Here is a 16,305-nt window from a genome sequence, read left to right as displayed (position 1 = left end):
CTGTTGTTCTCAAAAACTGTGCTTCTGTGCTTACACCCTGCCTAGGCAAACTATTTCGCCTTTGTCTGTCAACTTGTACCTTTCCTTCTTGCTGGAAGTTTGCTCTCATTCAGCCAGTCCCAAAGAAGGGTGACCACTCCCCAACCCTCCAACTATCGTCCAATTGCTTTAACGTCCTGTATTTCAAAAGTTTTCGAGTCAATTCTTAATAAAGAATTTACAAGGCATCTTTCCTATCACAACCTTCTTTCCGATCGTCAGTGTAGGTTCCGTCAGGAGACGCTCCACTGGCCGATCTTCTCCCTACCTTTCAGACTCCTGGTCATCCTCCTTTCGGGACTTTGGCGAAAGCTTTGCCATTGCACTTGACATCTCCATGAGCTTTCGATCGAGTCTGGCATAAATCTTTAATTTCCAAACTGCCCTCCTACGGTTTCTGTCCTTCTATCTGTACCTTCATCGCTGGCTTCCTTTCTGGTCGTTCTATAGCTGCTGTCGTGAAGACGGCCATCGTTCTTCTCCTAGATCCTATCAACAGTGGTGTTCCTCAGGGCTCTGTCCTACTCCACCAACTCTCTTCCCTTTTATTCATCAATGATCTTCTAAGCATGTACATCTAACCTCTATCCACTCATACGCTGATGACTCCACCCTTCACCTTTCCATTCGGTTCCACAACGCCCATCTCAACAGTTACTTCAAGAAACAAGGGATGAGGCTATGGCACACCTAATGTCTGACTTGGCTCATATCTCTGACTGGGAGTAAGAAATAATATGGTTGTCTTTAATGCTTCTAAGACTCAGTTCTTACACACCTATCAACCCGACAAAATCTTCCACAGGTATACCCACTAATGTTTAATAATATTCAGATTAATCCTGCATCATCCTTAGAACATGCTTGGGGTTTCATTTACTCAGGGACTTATCTTGGAAAGATCATATTGCATCTCTTGTAAAATCTGCTTCCAAAGAGATTGGGATTGTGCTAAGCCGACTCAGCTCTTTCTTTACCCCTGCACAGTGTGACTCTATACAGGGGTTTTATCAGCCTGTGTGGAGTACAACTCTCATGTGTGGGGAGGCTCCCCACATACAGCTCTTCTCAATAGAGGTGGAGTCAAAGGCTTTTCGTCTCATTAACTCTCCTCCTCTTACTGACTCCCTTCCCAACCTCTGTCTCTTCGCCGCACTGTTGCATCTTTATCTCTTTTCTATACGCTACTTTAATGGTCACTGCTCCTCTGAACTGTCTGCTTGCATTCCCCTCCACCTCTACGTACGAGTATGTAGCTTTCCAGTCTGGCAGCAAACTCTCATCCCTTTTCTGTCCAACTCTCTAATGCAAGAAGTTAACCGTTACTCCCAGTCTTTCATTCATGCAACAGGTCAGCTCTGGAACTGTCTCCCTCTGTCTGTATTTCCTCCTGCCTATGATCTCCAGTCTTTCAAACGCAGTGTGTCCAGGCATCTCAAAATGATCGGATCTTGAATTTGGCTCTCTATTGTATTTTGTTTTTTTCTCTTGGAGGGAACTGTTACTGCGGGCTCATGGCCTTTGGTTCCTTCTTCCTCCCATAAAAAAAAAAAAAAAAAAAAAAAGAAAAGAAATGACAGTGATTATGTGGATGTGCAGTGCATCCTTGAGTGTGAGGCCAGGAGGTGGGGAGGGGCCAGGTTTACGATGGAAGAGTTGAGGGGGTAGGATGGGACTGGAGTATTGGGGTTGTGATGAGGAGAAGGTAGATTGAGATGGTTTCGGCATGTCGAGAGGATGGGGTAGGATAATTTGGTGCAGAAATAGTGAGAAATTTTATTGTTTGGGGTAGGGCTGTGAGAGGTAGACTGAAAAGACCTGAGAGGAGGTGATTGTGTGTGTGACCTCAGGGATAAGGGAGTGATCAGGGAAGCTGCCAGAGATCGAGCAGCATGGAAAGCTGCCATTAGGTGACCAAGGCCAATGCATGCAAGCATGTTGGAGCCTTTAAAAAGAAATGAGCGAATGAACAGTAAACAGAGAGACTGGACAACTTCCACCATTCTTATGCTTTCATTGTGTGCCAGCCCATTAACTCACATCACATGATGCTATGATTCCTTTTAAGGAACCCCCATACTGGGCCTGGCAGTGCTGCTGTTGATGTTTAGTGTATACTGCAAAGTTAATTGTACATTATTTGTAAGTATGAGAATCTTAGTTTGGACTTGGACTCAGTATGCATGTGTCTTAGTTTCCAGCACAAGAATTATGATTTGGTGGCTAGTTATTAAGCTAGTTGCCACATTGCACTTTAACTGTTGTGCCTACCATAGTCAGTGATTGCCAGTATGACTTGTCAGCACTTCTGATAATGTATTGGGGATATTAACCTTTTGTGATATGCATGGGGAAGTTAACAACCCCAGTCTGCTCCAAGATTAATTCTGTATATTAACATTTGCTATTGTGGTAGGTGGAGATGCTTACCATCCACTCACTTGATGTGGTGCTGCTCTCGGGTGTCTGCCCTTTCCTCTCCTCCATCCTTCTTTCCATCCATCCTCTTCTGTCTTTCTTTCCTTCATTCTTTCCTCTTTCTTCTGCCTGCGGGTTACTTTACACTCCCTCTTGTGTTTTTCTTTCCTTCATTCTTTCCTCTTCCTTCAACCTTTGGGTGACTCTACACTGAGTGACAAGCCAAATGGTTTCCTGTACACCAGGAAACCATTTACTATGCTGGGTGGTAACCACATAACAAAATTTTGGCTCCTGGTGTTTTTTTTTTTTTTTTTTTTTATGCGAGGAAGAAGGAACCAAAGGCCATGAGCCCGTAGTAACAGTTCCCTCCAAGTGAAAAACAAAATAAAATAGAGAGCCAAATTCAAGATCCGATCATTTTGAGATGGCTGGACACACTGCGTTTGAAAGGGCCTTTTGGAGATCATAGGCAGCAGGAAATACAGGCAGAGGGAGACAGTTCCAGAGTTGACCTGTTGCATAAATGAAAGACTGGGAGTAACGGTTAACTCTTGCATTAGAGGGTTGGACAGAAAAGGGATGAGAGTTTGCTGCCAGACGGGTGCTACGCGCCCATCGGTAGAGGTGGAGGAATGCAAGCAGACAGTTCAGAGGAGCAGTGACCATTAAAGTAGCGATAGAAAAGAGATAAAGATACAACAGTGCAGTGAAGAGAGAGGTTGAAGGGAGTCAGTAAGAGGAGGAGAGTTAATGAGACGAAAAGCCTTTGACTCCACCCTATTGAGAAGAGCTGTATGTGGGGAGCCTCCCCACACATGAGAGTTGTACTCCACACAGGGGCAGATAAAACCCCTGTATATAGTCAACAATTGTGCAGGGGGTAAAGAAAGAGCGGAGTCGGCTTAGCACACCCAATCTCTTGGAAACAGATTTTACAAGAGATGTAATATGAACTTTCCAAGGGGTGGTTGGGGTTTATTGCTCACGTAATGCCACTCAGGGATGAGTGAGGCTGGTCACTCTCATCTTAAATTCCAGGACCAACTTTCCCAGCCCCGGGCTCCCTACGCTCCTCATGGGGCAATGTACGGTAGGATTAGATGATGGATGGATGGATGAACATTTGCTATATAATTAGTGAATATTTGTTATTGTACTTCACTCCACATTACTATACTTGAGCTTAGAGTATAGATTTCAAGTACCATCAGATTTCTTGCCCTCATCAGATAGTTACTGCATAACAACCATAAGTACTGTAATGCCAAAAATTTCATTAAAGGAAAAAAAAACTGTTCTGTGTATAAAATGATATAATCTTTAATACATGAAGTTTAAATGGATCATGTATCAGCACTTTTGCAGGGTAAATATACTCTTGGCAGTTTTGGTTGAAGGGAAATCTTCTGCCTTTGCTTCAGAGTATTCATGGCTTACTTGTCTAATGTAATAATAACTTTAGCAGCTGCCTAGTAAGAGCCAACTGAGTTACTGAGTCCATCATTTTCAATTATGTTTTTATGTTCTGTTCCATGGTGGATATTGGTGTACATAGCTGATACTATGGGTAATTATGATTTCTCTTTTAGTGCATATTGGAGGATGGTTTTCATAACATGCATTGCTGTGTGCTGTGGCACAGGAATTTTCTTCAGTATTTGGCACTGATAATATGAAAGAGATCTCTAGCAAAATAGACTAAGAGAAACAGATTTGAATGAATGACAGCTGTAACTGTACATTGTCAGATTTATGGGGCTAAAATTATCACAATGCATACCAAATAAATTGGATCTTTTACCCAGTACACATGGTTTGAAGGAATTAAATTCAACACAACACTTACATTACCAACTAATTTGCTTCTCTTAACCAGTACATACAGGCCATCAAATTGAAGACCCGAGAGATACTCAACAAATATGCAAACTAAGCATACCAAGTACATGAGAGTTACTTAAGTTGGCCCCATCAGCCCATTATAAGGCTGATGTGTTAACTATATCTGTGCTGACTTCTATTTTTCCTGTTCATTCATGACCTCAACTTGCCTACTTAAGTACTTTCTAAGGACATACACTGCTGTACAGAAGCAGAACAGACAGCCAATGACATCAAAGAGGTTTAAAGCAGCAAATACTATCACAAATTATATCCACTTATATCAGTTTCCATTTGTGGTGACAATGCTACCTAAATGGAGAAGTTTGTCATTTGCATCAGCTGCTTACATTGGAAAAGCATACATCAAATTCTCATAGGCCTAGCTTGAAAACTCACCGTAAGTGGCCAGCTGCCTTGTATGTCTTAACCATTACATTATATGTAGATGAAGGGATTAAAATCAGCATTATGTGTGCTGTGTTGTGCCATCAGATTTGCTTCTTTTACCCTCAATGCATGGATAGAAGGTGCTGAAATCAGTGCTACATGCACCATATATGGCCAGTTAATTTGCCTCTGTTACCCAGTTCATATGGACTACCAAGGGAAGAACAGCAACCGTCAGATGCCGTACATGTTGACATGCCCCCTGCCACCTGATGCTGTAGACACCCCTGTAGCCATCTCCCTTGTTGACACTCCCTGCTCCACAGCCACTAATCTCCTTAAGGTAATGCCCTTCTAGGAAATATCACTCTTGGATGCAGTAAATCCTCATTTTAATTGTCTGTTTTATCTGTCTATCTATTTTCAGACACCTTAATCCTGGAAAGGGTGACCAGAAACAGATTGCCTTCATGTCGCCTTGCCCCCTACCATTTCCCTGCTCTCCCTCCAGCTCACACACCCCTCTCTTAAACTGTATACCTCTCCAGTCATTATAATTAATGATTTTAATATTAATTTTCATTACTAGTTCACAGTAGGGTACACACTCAAAGTCTGAGCTGTGACTTTTAGCACTTGTAGAAGTCTTATTACACATCTTGAATTTTATTTTCTTGCTGATAGCAGGTCTGGGAAATGACCTTACAGTCTGTCTAATTGCTGCCTGATGATGGCCTGGCTGCCCATTGATAGGATCCTGAACTCTGGAAACAAATTAGTTTTGATGTGTCTGGTAACTGATGATAAATGTTCAGAGTAAGTTCATATGACATTAATGAGTGACATGTCAGAGAATAATACAAAATTACAGAATTGTTATTTAAACTGTACTACCATAATTCAGGAGCTGTTTCCTTTGCTCCCAGAAGTGATTACAATTTAACAGTACTTATGGTACAGTATTTGTTGTGTGGAGAAATGTGACTTAAGTTGAATTGTTTTGCAGGTGGAGGGTGCGAGGGAGCGAGAACCATCAGCCTATGTCACTGGCAAGGCACCCAAGGACCCACAAAGGTAACTTGTCACTGTCATTAACAAAGGCCAGTAAAGGTATTACTTTCTTCGTGATTGGGATGTGTTGTTTAAATCAAGTGGTAAATTGAGGGCATCATAATGGATTCAACAGTAGCCTAGCCTTGGAGTTCGTACACCTGAGATAGGATATGGATTTGTCTTCCTTTCCCCCCCCCTGTCATAAGGTATTATTTTACAGACTGGCCTTATTTTAAGTTATGTTTCAGAATATTATAAGTGTTAACAATGTCCATTTAATCCATACTACAGCAGTAGGGAACTAGCAGTTCAGCTATATTGGTAGCAGTGGAGCTTTAATAAACAGTTATCTGTAGTATTGTATAATGTGGACTTAATTGCACAATATAATGTCAAAATAAGGAGCTTATAACATGTGGTTGCTGTACAGCATTACAGTAAAACCTCTTTAAGTCTGAATAATAGGGGCTAAGGTTATTCTGACTTCACTGAAATTCCTACATGGAAAGTGTGAGGCCTTCCTACTAACCAGAAAAAATCACTTACCATGTTTGCAGAGGTTGTAATCCAAGCATAAAGAGGACCTTTTGATAGGATATAGAGGTGGGGGAAACATGATTGCATCTGTGCAATGTACTCATTTCTGTGCAACATTTTCTAACCATAATTGCAGTTGCAGGAGGTGGATGATAGGCCCTCACAGGCTAAAACATGATGAACCTAGTGCATCATGCTGAGATTGGGCTTCCATTAGTTGACATTTTACAACTTAGGGGAGTCCTTTCTGGGATTTTTATGACGATTCTTTGGAAAAATGTAGTTTACTCTTATTAATGAATATCATATGCCATGCTGACTTAAGCGTAATCCTGACTAAAAGGGTTCTGACTTATGGAGGTTTTACTGTAATAACCTGTTGTTGCATATGCAGTTTGAAGAAGGGGTGGGTGCCGGCAGTGTGTGGACCTGCCCTCTACTACTACAGCCAGGACTTCTCCTGGCGCATGGTGGAGTGGCGGGAACTCCTTAGGGCCATGGGGTTTGGTCGGGTGTTTCTCTATGACAGTGGAGTACATCCCAATGTGACGAAAGTTCTTCAGTACTACCAGCAGGATGGGTTTGTTCACCTCACAGACTACCAGTATCCCCCACCTTACATCAATGAACCAAGCATGCGAAGGTGAGTCAGATACAGTTAGGGGCAAATATTCACCAACTGTTCCACTGCATCTAATTCACACTTAGGGTATGTTCGTTCACCTAAGGGATAAAAGTTCACTCATGAAATCACAGTGTATACAATACTTCACATGTGGGCTGTTTGTCATTTCCCTTTCTCCATGATATTTCAAAGAGAATGATCAGTGGAGAAACATACAAAGCCCCTTTCAGTCAGCAAGCTGAGCACAGAGAAGTGATAGTAATAGAGGTGAAATAGGTGAACTTTTGTCCCAGGTGTATGGTACAGTCCAAGTTAGAATGAGTTCATTTACACTTCTTTCACTTATACTTTTTTTTCTTTTCATCCAGTGTAATGTGACAGTGAGACTTGTGTACATTCTGAGGTATTATTTTCTTTTCTTTCCATGTCATCAATGTCCTGTATCATAAAGGCTGTGGACGGAAGTGGAGCGTACCAAGATGTTTTCCCAAGAGAACATCTACTTCACTGACTGCCTGTTGCGTCACATGCACCAGTACCGTTACATTGCCCACTTGGACCCTGATGAGATGCCAATCTTTCCAAGCACCACAACCTCTCAAACTTCCTTGACCATCTCACCCACTAAGCCCTTTTGTATTCACAGATGATACCTGGAGGTTTATGAATCATATATACTGTATATATATATATATATATATATATATATTATATACTGTATATGTCTATATCTATATCTATATATATATATATACATATACAGTAATCCCTGTACTTTCTGGACGCCCACTTTCCGGACACCCCACTTACCGGACATTGTGGGCCTGGACCTTCGGAACCCAAAAATGGCCAAAAAAAGAAAAAAATCCCCCCCCGAATCCCAATTCTTGCCCACGTGGAAATTGTAATTGCTGCGCAGCGCAGAACAGCTGTTAAGGCCCTCCCCCACTTCGGCGTAAATAGTCACGATGAATCCACGATGAATATAGTGGCTGAAGACGCTGATGTGTCGACGATTCTGACCAAGAATCGTGGTGTCGGCATAATACCTGCGACACCAGTACGACAAAACGCCGAAACCTCGGCGGAGTATACGATATAACTGGCGACTAGTAGCCAACATATCGCTGATATGTTGGCGTAATGCACAAGCATTATTCTAAATTCAAATTTTAACGGTTTTTTTTATGGCGACTCAATGGCGATAAAGGTACAACGGCGGCGTGCTGTCGACGATGTATCGTCGATGTGTCGGCGAATGCATCGCACGTACCTCGCAGACAAAACGCCGAGGCCATCGCAGGTGCCTCGCCGTCATCGGCGTATTTAAGGCGATTAATCGACGGTTCATCCGCGAAATGTCGGCGATATATCACCGACATTCATAAGATGAAATATTACTGTCACACAACCCGGTACATATCGTACGGTTTACGTAGGCTATGTCGTATTAACCTCACCGATGCATCGCCGATACATTGCCGACGCCGCCGTATGACCGTTTGACATCTCTTCGTTTTTTTGCACTGCCGATGCCTCGCCGATGTCGGCGATCATACGCGGTTTATACGCAGGGTAATCGCCGATGTCGCCGAGGGGTCGCCTTGTTGTTTACAACTAATCTGCGAAATTTTACAAAATCGTGGAGGGCCACGACGTTTTCATGCAGCATGAAAGCGTCGTGGTCCCCACGACAAATTTCCACCTCGTGCGACGTATCGGCGCCATGCCACGAATGGACAAGATTTTGATGACGAATACCCACGATTAGGGATTTTTGACACATCGTGACTTTATCTTCCACACTTCCTCCCGAGGAGTGGGAGAGGGCCTTTACACCATGGACCCTTCACCCCTTCCTTCCTCCTCCCTTCTCCCTCCCCTGTCAGGGTTGCCATTTGGTATTTTTCATTACCAAATGTGAGCCAATTTGGTAATGAAAAATTCATTTGGTAATGAATCAGAATAATGCTATACCAAATGGATTTTTCACATGTGCGAGGATACACAGGATGGAGATGGTTGATTGTTTGCTCTCTCTGATTGATCTGCTCGTCTATATTGCGTGAAAATAATATGCTGTTAATCATAAGAAGAGTGATTACATGAATTTCCACTTGTATATATAATTAGTGAAGAATAAATGCTAGCTTTACGAATTTGGTAATGAAAAGTTAAAATTGGTAATGAAAATTGAGGAGTTTGGTAATGTGGCCATTGCGATCTGGCAACTCTATTACCCAATCATCAACAGTCACAGCCTAACTCCAATTGAGAGCAGATGTTTATCGTAATGGAAGCCATATGTGCTCGTTTTTTGTGAATAAACAGTGAATAAACTGCAATATCTCTCCAATAGACCACACAGGAATTTACTGTGTTGTGCAGTGTTAAGAAATTAGAATTTAGAATGCAAAGGATTAACTGTGGAGTGCACACTGGTGGTTGAAACTGGCAGTTGAAACTGGTGTGGTGCAATTAACAATGTGCAGTGTTAAACAATTATAACTCACAGTGCAAAGAATTACTGTAAGTGCTGCACAACACTGGATTACTGTACGTGCTTCAAGAGCATTTTCACCACTGCCAAAGCCAGAGAAGGCAGCCACAGATGTGCTGTAAGTACCCTGGCTGAGGTACAGCCACTTCTAATTCCTCTTTCTTTGGTTCCTTTTCGTTTATTTCATGCTTTATGTCCATTATTGTTGTGAATAGGGTCTTAAATAGGTTTAAATATGTGCTATGCATGCCCAGTAGGGAGTTATTTAGGTGGCTTTCAAACTTAGGCTGGGTTAGGGTCCTTAAGTGCCAGTCCAGGAGCCAGGGACTTGTAAGTACCCAGAATGTTTAATATTGTAAAAACTCACCTCTAAAACCTCATTCTCTGGTTCTTTTGCATTTATTTTAGTCTTTTATGTCCCTTATTGGTGTGATTTGAGTCTTAAATAGGTGCTATGCATGTCCAGTAGGGAGTTGTATAGGTGTTTTTCTGAGTCAGGGTAGGAAGTACAAGTCCAGGAGGCTGGGGCCCACTTTCCAGAGATGCTTTTGGCTCTATTACATTGGAAAGTGGAGGGATTACTGTATATATATATATATATATATATATATATATATATATATATTGTGTATATATATATATATATATATATATATATATATATATAGTGTGTATATATATATATATATATATATATATATATATATATATACAGTACCCTCGCGTCCAACATGTGTTAGTCCAGCACGGGGAGCAATAATTAGTAAGATTTAATTCGGTTTAATTACTGTAACACGGGTGCAGTAGCATAACACGGATGGAGCTCTGAGAAGTGGGCGAAATCCGCAGAGTTCGCCTCTAGCACGATCACCACTGATCCAACATGGTCATACTGGTCGTTCCTGTGATGCTGACAGCCAATAAAAACTTCCGATCAAGTAGCCTCCCCCGCCCACTATCGTGAGGTGATCGTGATGTTGTCCAATTAAAAACGCTTCTGCTCTCACGTGATGTTTTGTTTAAATTTCTCCCGCCACAGCGCCACTCAGTCGCATAATTCGCATTAGAAGGTGCTTTTTTCTTGCTGCATTTTCTGCCCTTGTTACTGCATTTTACCCTGCTCACGATGCCTAGGAAGCCTTCTGAGAACCCAAAGAAGCAGTGGCACCTCCCTCAGGCCACCAAGCTAGAAAGCATCGAGAGGAAGAGGAAAGGGAAGAGAAAAGTGGACATTGCCAAGGCCTACGACATGAATGAAGCCAATGTGAGGACCATAATAAAAAACCAAGACAAGATCCTGGCAGCAGTGAAGGCTTACAGAGTGCTAGGACAGGCAGAAGCAGGACCTTCCATGACTGTGGACGAAGATAGTGATTCTGAGTGTGATTTTGAAGGATTTATGAGGGAGGTTGAGAAGGAGCAGCAGCCATTACCCGCTAGTGACGCCAGCAGCCATCCTCCAGGGACCCAGTAGGACTACCTACAGCCTTGGATACCACCTTCCATTCCCAGCAAGCCCACCAACACTATCCCAAAAGGTTAGTTATCATTCATAGCACAGTACCATTTATTATAATTACAGTAGTACCGATATATGTAAAGGTATATGGTAGGTATTTAGGGTGTCTTTTCCTAGGGTTGCTGACATAATTCATTTTTCCCCATAAGTTCTGTTGTTTGTCCAACACGTTTTTGGTCCAACACGGGACCCATGCATGACAATATTACCCTGTTGGACGTGAGGGTACTGTACATATATATATATATATATATATATATATATATATATATATATATAATATATATATATTTATATTTATGTAGGCAGACTCTGTGATTATGATAACGCTAGATGAGATACCCCAGCATAGTGATGAGGAAAGAAATACCACCCTACCCCGCTGAATGATGACGAAACCCCTGTATAACGATTTTTTTTTTTTTTTTTTTCATACTTTAGACTTAAATTTTGTGTTTAGGTTGATTTATAAACTGTTTTTAGACACATTATTGTGCTTTTGTCATAGGTGGAGTGAACACTGTCATTTTGGAATACGGGTTACTTAGTCTGATTTTTCCAGACTTATTTTTGATGATTTTTGGATGTTATTTTTGGGTAGGAATGATAGAGTGCTTTTGATTGGTGATATGAATGGTAAAGTTGGGAATGTGAAGGTGGATGGAATAGTTGGTGAGTGGGGTGTGCCTGCTGAGATAGATGAGAATGGGAGTGCGTTAGTGGACATTTGTGCTGGGAGGGGGTTGGTGATAGCCAATACCCTCTTCAGGCATAAAATGATCCACAGGTATACATGGCGAGTGATGAGAAGGGTGGGTGGTGAATTGAGTGAAAGGAAGGCAATGATTGATTATGTGTGTGTGGATGAAAGGATGCGAAGATGTATATTGGATGCAAGACTTTATAGAGGTTGGGGGAGTGGACTTTCTGACCACTACTTGGTGGTGGCCAGAGTTAAAGTTCAAGCAAGATGGAGGAATAGAAGAAGGGAAAGACGAGAGGAAGGAGTAGTTGCAAGGAGAGTGGAAAGGTTACAAGAGGATGAGAAAAAGGCAGAGTATAAGAGAGAAGTGGAGGAACGATTGGGCAAATATGAGTTGGAGCAGATGGGGGACGTGGAAGGTGTGTGTAGAATATTTACAGAAGAAATATGTGCAGCATGTGATGTGGTGTGTGGAAGGAAGAGAAGACGGAGGGGGGTGCAAGGAACAGCGTGGTGGACTGAAGAGGTGAAACGGGCTGTGGCACAAAAGAAGAAAGCATACAATGAATGGATGAGAAATAGGGGCGTGGAAGAAGTTGAGAGGCGGAAGAGAAAGTTATATGTAGAAAGAAAGAGAGAGGTGAAAAGATTAGTAAGAGAGAGTAAAAAGAGAGTGGATGAGGAATTTGGAAGGAATTTGAGTGTAAAGTGGAGGGACTGTAAGAAAATGTTCTGGAAAGAGGTGAAAAGAGTAAGACAGGGTGGAAGTGAAGTTAGCAGGGGAGTGAAAGATAAAAATGGTAACTTACTAGTGGGGAAGGGAGAAAAAGTGAGCAGATGGAGAGAACACTTTAAGGAATTGTTGAACGTGGAGGATGGAAGTAATGCGAGTATAAGTGGCTGGGGAATGGCTGGAAGAAGGAGGGAGGTGAGAAGACAGGAAGAAATCAGTAGGATAGAAGTTGTGGAAGCAATGAAGAAAGTTAAATCAGGGAAAGCCCCAGGAATTGATGGAGTGTGTGGTGAAATGCTGAAGCATGGGGGAGAGATAGTAGTAGAATGGATGTGGAAGATGTGCAGATTGGCCTGGGAGGAAGGTAGAGTCCCGGAGGATTGGAAGTCAGATATAATTATTCCCTTGTACAAAGGAAAAGGGGAAAAAGAAGTGTGTGGTAATCATAGGGGCATTTGTCTTCTTAGTATAATAGGAAAAGTATATGGTAGGATACTTATTGACAGAGTTAGAGAAAGAACAGAGAAATTAGTTGGAGAAGAACAGGAAGGCTTTAGGAAGGGAAGAGGTTGTGTAGATCATATATTCATTCTCAGATCTTTAGTGGAAAAGTTTCTAGAGAAGGGAAAGAAGTTGTATGCGGCTTTCATGGATTTGGAGAAAGCATATGACAGGGTGGATAGACTAGGTTTGTGGAAAGTGTTAAGAATATATGGAATAGATGGGAAGTTGTTGAATGCTGTGAAGAGTATGTATGATGGTGCGAAGGCTGCAGTGCATGTGGATGGTGAACTAAGTGAATTTTTCTCTTTGAAAGTTGGGTTGAAACAGGGATGTGTCATGTCTCCTTGGTTGTTCAATCTGTACATGGATGGGGTAATAAAAGAGGTACAAGGTAGGGTAGTGGATGTTGGAGTGGCCCTGGTGAGAGAGGATAGTTTTGGAAACTCCCTGTACTGCTGTTTGCAGATGATACCGTGTTGTTGAGTGAAGACGAAGGGGAGCTGCAAGGCTTGGTGGATGAGTTTGAGAGAGTGTGTAAGAAATGGAATCTAAAGGTGAATGTAGGGAAGAGTAAAGTGATGGTCTTTGAGAGAGGTGAAGTCAGTGAATGTACAGCGAGGTTGGATGGTGAGGAATTGGAAAATGTGAGTACGTTTAAGTACTTGGGTAGTGTGATGAGTAAGGATGGAGGTTTGGAGGGTGAAGTGCTTGAAAGGGTACAGCAGGGAAGAAAGGTTGCTGGTTCTTTGAAAGCAGTGATAAAAAACAGGGAAGGGAGCATGGAAGTGAAAAAGTTACTACATGACAGTATTGTGATACGAACTCTAACGAATGGAAGAGAAGCTTGGACTGTGTTGGAAGGACACAAGTCAAGAGTGAGAGCCATGGAAATGAGTTATTTAAGAGGAGCCTGTGGAGTCACATGGAGAGACAGGCTGACGAATGAGGATATAAAGGAACGTTGTGGTGTTGATGTGGATGTGATAGGAAGCGTTATGAGGAACACACTGAGGTGGTTTGGCCATGTGGAGAGGATGGAGGGTCAAAGACTGACAAAGAGAGTGTATGTGAGTGAGGTGGAGGGGGAAAGAGGGAGGGGAGGCCGAGGATGAGATGGAGAGATGGGGTGGAGAGGTATATGAGAGAGGGGGGTGTGAGTTGGGAGCAGGGGAGTGAAATGGCGGGGGACAGGGCGACTTGGAGGCGATTTGTTTGTGGCCACCCCAAACGGGATTGAGGCGTCTGGCAATAGATAGAGATAGAGATAGGTGTGTTATAAACTGCTTTTAGGCCTGTTTTAGCTTGTTTTAAAGCTCTTAGGGGGTTTAGGTTAGCTAGAAACTTGTTTTTGGACTCATTTGGGTGGGTTTATGGCTTGGTTTGAGGGAAATCCAAGACTCAAGAATGCATCTGTATACTTTACATGTTAAATCTACCCTGAGATACGATACCCCATTTAGTGATGGGTTTTTACTTAATCATTTGTGTCGTTAAACCGGAGTATGTCTGGACTGGATTGTGGTAGTCCCTTTGATATTCATAAATGATGCTATAATGCTGCTAAATGGAGTAGTCTGCCCTTAAGTGTACTGGTCTATGGTACTCGAGCCTCTGGCCCTAACACCTCATAGGGGTTAATCTGGGACTGACTGTTACATTATTTTTGTTCTGCCTGTGGAATGTCCATTGCAAGATTTCAGTGGCTCATATAGTGTTAAGGAAAGCTACAAATTTCACTTTTTTTCCCTCCTCCTTTCTAGTCTTGTTCTTCTCCTTCCTGGTCTTGTTCCTGTTGTACTTTTCTTTTTCTTCTTTCTCTTCTCCGTTGTCCATTCCTATGAGTAAAAGAACAGTGCACAGTGAGAGTAGCAGTATATTTTGGTTCGATTTTATCATAACTGTTCTCCCCTTTTTGTAATGTAAAGCACAGCAAGTGTGACAATGTACAGGTTCTGTGGTTTAATTTTGCCATTTGATAGCTGTTCTCCCTTGTGTAGTGTAAAGCACAGCAAGAGTAGCAGTATGTTTTGGTGTGATTACTTTATCATGGGTCAGAATAAAAAGGAGGGTGAGAGTAACATTATTTTTTGGTGTGCACCTTATATTTGCTCCTCTCCCCTGTGTACCTCAGGACTGCAACTTCACAGTTGGGCTTTAGGCTGCAGTGGAACATATTTTACGATGACTTTGAGCCACAGGGAGAGGCTGCATCATTGCTGAAGTACCTGTGGATGCTCCGTCACACTCTCAGACCTGCTAAGGACATGGCCACTACTCCTGGCACTTTCAAGGCGATCAATGACATGGACACCACACGAGTTGTCTTCTCTCATGGGGTTCTTGAGGGTACAGCAGGTCAGTGCTGTGGAAGGATGCAATAACTTGCAGTGCTTATACTTGCATGAAAAAGTGAGGTATACTCTTTCTTATCCTAACTTGGTCCAGGTTTTAGTCCTTTTGCAGCTTATTTCACGTAGATCAGTGGCAGAAAAAGATAATGCTACAACTTTACATCCATTCCATAGCTCTTCTTCATGATTTGCACTGCATTTGTGATAATTTATTTTTACAACCTAGTACTCAGTATTAATAGATGGCAGTTTTAGGCCAACTTAGAGTTGTTGTTGTTGAGCTGCCCCAATCTGTTTGATTGAGCAGACCCATCAGCAGCCAAGCTAGAGTAAAAATAGTATAGTTAATTATGAGTCTTTTATTGGCAGGGAAACGCTTGTACAACAGTATGGAGGTGGTACCAGCCAGCAGTGGCTATGTTGCCCACTTCACTAGAAAGTGTAAAGAAAGTAAGAAGAATAGCTGCACCAAACTGAAAGAGGAGCTGGCCCTACACAGGTACAAGGACCAAGTAGCCCATGGTGTCAAGAAGGTTCTGGATGAGCTACACCTTCTATAGCCAAAGCTGTTATTTAGTCAATTGATCTCTTCAGTACTGTGATGGCATTTTCCTTTTTAGCAGCATACCTCTGGATGATTTCATGCAACTTAAGAAACATCATTCATTGTGAAGGGGCTGGTTAAGGCTGTATCCAACCCTCTTCAGTTTGAAAAGTCCCTCCACAGCCAAGTAAAATTGTTAAAGATAGCAAGAATAAAATATAAAGGACCAAAAGGGTTAATGCAGATCCCTGTGTGTGAAAAATCTCTTGTACCACCCAGGACATGACCTTGAACCTGCTGGGTTTGGCCAGGTGGTTAGTGCTCATGTTTGTATTACCTTTTCTTGAGGTTTAAGTGAGCATTTATTTAAAAATGAGTGAGTGGCTTACAGGAACTGTTAACCCGAGACGTCCCGTCGACGTATGGATACGTTGCAACATTTTGCATTTGCCAATCCCGACGACATACTGGTACGTCACGCAATTGCAAGTTCATAATTTGCACA

The 16,305-nt window shown here is 42.3% G+C and overlaps 1 pseudogene; it reads left to right on the top strand.

The window, feature by feature from the left end:
• Nucleotides 1-4,931: 4,931 nt before the first annotated feature.
• Nucleotides 4,932-16,019, top strand: LOC145389569 (uncharacterized; annotated as a pseudogene).
• The last annotated feature ends 286 nt before the right edge of the window (nt 16,020-16,305 follow it).

This window comes from Coenobita brevimanus, unplaced genomic scaffold (assembly GCF_032717465.1).
Source record: "Coenobita brevimanus isolate Jiangsu-jjx unplaced genomic scaffold, ASM3271746v2 jjx.HiC_scaffold_1315, whole genome shotgun sequence".
Taxonomy (NCBI): domain Eukaryota; kingdom Metazoa; phylum Arthropoda; class Malacostraca; order Decapoda; family Coenobitidae; genus Coenobita; species Coenobita brevimanus.
This window is presented reverse-complemented; position numbering and strand designations above follow the sequence as displayed.